This window comes from Penaeus monodon, chromosome 39 (assembly GCF_015228065.2).
Source record: "Penaeus monodon isolate SGIC_2016 chromosome 39, NSTDA_Pmon_1, whole genome shotgun sequence".
NCBI classification, from domain to species: domain Eukaryota; kingdom Metazoa; phylum Arthropoda; class Malacostraca; order Decapoda; family Penaeidae; genus Penaeus; species Penaeus monodon.
This window is the reverse complement of record NC_051424.1, coordinates 22,590,847-22,594,776: the sequence shown is the minus strand read 5'-3', so window position 1 is coordinate 22,594,776 and position 3,930 is coordinate 22,590,847.

Here is a 3,930-nt window from a genome sequence, read left to right as displayed (position 1 = left end):
ACTGAATAATGATCAAATATGGCGTTCTAATAACAACAAAAATTACCTTTTCAGTCTTGATTTATCAGGAGTATTGGTACAAGTGAGACTTTAGAAAATAAATGAAAACTGAAAAAATACAACACCATCTTCGTTGTATTACGAAGAAAGAAAAGAAACGGCATGGGGATGCTGGTCATTTGGCATGAGTGGTCAGCATGCAGCGAGGCCCAGGCCACTATTGAATACTACCCGTCCGGGGAAAGGGTTAATCATGTTTGAACCACCTGAACATTACTTTTTAAAATCATGTAAAAAAAAGAAAGAAAAAAAAAATGATTATATTGTCTGTGACATAATTTATTTTTGTAAACAATCCCCAATTAAACATGCACAGAATCAGACTCTGATATCAGGTATGAAAAACTGAAGGTGATAAATCAACAATGAACTTCTACAGATAATACTACAGATCTTTCTATTTGGTAAAAAAACTAAGAGATAAGATGATTAACTATAGCTATAAACTTTTTTGTACACCAACATGCCAAAAGGGTTAAACTCAATAGAAAAAACATTCAAACACCCAATATCTGCGTTTGTGAAATAAGGTTTCAAGTAATAAAAGGTGTTATGTATATAACTAAAAATCTATCCAAAGTCTTGTTTTAAAGGGAAAGTCAGCGGAGTGAGAAAAGACAGTCCAAGCTAAAATTAAAAATTGGAAAAACCACTCAATTAATTTGGGTATAATCTTGTTTAGCTTACTTTCCGTTGGAAATTATTATACAACTAATTCACGCTTGATAATACAATGAGTAAATACTAAACATTTACATACTATTCAAAACTAAAACACATTCTTATATAAATAAAAAGTTTAAAATATGTTGGGTGGAGGATTGGTGTGCATTAAAACAACACACAAAAAATCTTAGTGCAATTTCACCTTCCAGTGACAGATAATGCTGCACCATCTTCTACTCTCCGTTAATTGATTACAGGCATTTTGTGAATCAGATTGGATCAGAATGGACTGGACAGTTTTGAAAATAAAGCACCATATTCCTGGTCACTTTGTTGTATTATCAGTATATATAAAAACATAATGAATTAAAATGGAATTAGCTAAAGAGGCTAATCTAAAAGTCCATAATATATATATATCTAATGTATATCAGCCACCTATGATTTATTGGCAGAAACACAGCACAGCTCACCTGAACTTGGTTAGGCTAAGGACTGTAGATTGCTTTTGGAGATAGTTCGCTTCTGACTGCAAGTCTTTCCTCACCCGGGGCTGTGATGCAGGAATCCCTATTCATCTCACTCCCGCCCTTGTGTGTATCACCCTGGAAGAAGTGGTCTCTCTACTTCACATGCATGGCCAAAAATGCATATCTATTAATCCTTTGTACATGGGTACATATATGAAGATTTTTATGAAATAGCTGGTTGCAACATGACCGCACCCCTGATTTGCATTCACCCTTTTTTTTTTTTGTTTTAAATCAATACTGATCTGTATAATCACTATGAATCATAATTAACATAATAATGATAATGATGGATGATGATGATGATGATAAAAACAATTCTTCCAGAAAAACACCTCTAGAAGCATTATTAAGAATGTTAGGTCAGAGATTCTGCTGCCACTCATTTCCAAAAAAAAAATATTTGGAGTGCTTTGCAAAACAAATAGGTTAAAACCTGAACATTCTCCTACAGTATAACTAAATAAGCACAAAGAACATTCTTCTTCCTATTGGCCAAGCAGGTTTAACACAGTAAATATGAACACATTTATAAAAAGAACAACCTAAGGTCAGGGGAACCATGTAGCTTCAACGACGTCTTGCCGCAGCTGGGAAACAATGGAAGGGTCGTGCTGGATGGTTTGGGGTGAGTGAAGTTCATTTCGCAGGCAGAAGGGGTCTTGCTACTTGCTCTGGATCTGGTAGAAATTTGGCTTCCATTATAGATCATTTTTGGTTGGAGTTATAAATGCTGATTTCTTTCTATCATCTTCATGAACTTCGCTTGATAGTGCAAAACAAAGTGTAAAAATTGTCTATGCCCGCACTGTGTTTCGAAGCTGGTTAGTTCTTTCAAAGTTTTGGTTTTCACTATTCATGCAGATAAAAACTAATTCATTATGATTCCAACTTTTCTGTTTTTTAAATCTACACACTCATCGAATCATTCAGGACTATACAGAACCACAGTAGGGGGGTCGTTACCTTCATCTCATACCTTTTTTAATTTTATGTTGATTTTGTTTACATTTCAGTGACATAGAAAGGTCTATATCCCATACATTCATGATTACATTCAAGCAGTAGTAACCTCCACAACATTTCTTGTGCAAAAAATATTCAAGTCAGATTACTCTCCTTTTGCTGGGATGACTACATATTTCAAAGCACTTTTGATAAAAAAAGATAAAACCCCCCAAAAATTACACATACATACGTGATCCGCTTTGCGTCTCTCTCTTGAACAGTGTTTTTATCAGAAGATTTGAGCTCGAGAATCTCTTTTTAGAAAGTGTTCTGGAATAGATAGGATTCTAGTGCATCTTTGAAGTGCATCTTCTGCTGGTGAAGATGTCTGTGTGACCCTTTGGTTGTCTCCTGGTTGGTAAAAGTTAAACTTGGAGGGAGTGACCACTGACGGACATTTGAGGTATTTCAGCCACTTGGAGGAGGTCAGGTCACTATGGCTTTGTCCTTTGCCTAAATGGAAAACACTTATCACTATTGTATATCAGGGGGGAGGTTTTCCTGTTAAACAATTATAATTACCCTAATAAAAATACTAAGAAATTTTACAATCTCTCTAAAATGTTACTGAGTGATTTATGAACCATTATATTTCTAGTCATGAAATCATGAAATCAATTCCATCCACTGAAAGGGAAATACATAACCCTATGAGACAGTACCAACATAGAACAACTTTTCACTGAGGTGTTCATTGTGAGACTGAGCATCCAGAGAGCTGTTCATTGAGCTGGCAATATCATTGGTGAGCTTTGGTGCTCGTGTTACCAGGTTGACGATGTGGTGGTTCTTGCCACGAAGAATCCTAGGACGTGGGGTGTCTTCCAAGTCACTTCTGTCTAAGTAATGCTGCAAAGAAAAACATTCCCATGAAAACTTTGGTCACGGCCACTAAAAATAAATCAGAGAGATAGAAAAAGAGGAGACTGCAAAATCAGAGTCAAAAAGAGAGGGAAAGCGAGAAAGATAGGAAGGAAGGGCAGAGAAGAAAGAAAGAGACATGAAAGAAAAAAAAAAAGAGAGAACGCGAAAAAAAGGAGAAGAAAGAGAAAGACAGAGAGAAAAAGAAAATAAATAGGGAAGAAAGAGAGAAAGGAAGTAAAGAGATAGAAGAATGAGAGGAAGAGAAAGAAAAAAAAGTCAAACTTACAGAGTTGCTTTTACTTGTTGTATTGCATCAAGTTCTTCTGCAGGAGACAATAAACTTCACGCGATGCTTGGTTATCATCTTGTGTGCAACTAAGTCCTTTTTGCTGAATTCAATTTTCCCCTGAAAGCTGAATTTTTTTTTTTTTTGAATATCAATACTTTGTGGAAAAAATATAAAAAAAACAAATGTATAACATGTGTTTACATACATATATATATACAATACATATTCAAAAATCCACCCACAAAATATTTACTTATAAAAAGCTTTCATCACTCTTCACATTTCCTACATACAAACTCTGGCAGTATGAAGGTAGCAATCTCATTCCCCTTTGCCCTAAAAGGATGTCGAAGCGCCCGAGCTTTTAATTGAACTTCGCAGCCTCTTCCCAAGTTACCCAAAGACTCAGGTCTTACTGAGGGAGAGAACTTAATGGGCTGTGAACGCACTGCCAGGGGGCGTGTTTTGGGGATTTGGGGGCTGTGGAATAATAGTTGTAATCTAAATTGTAAT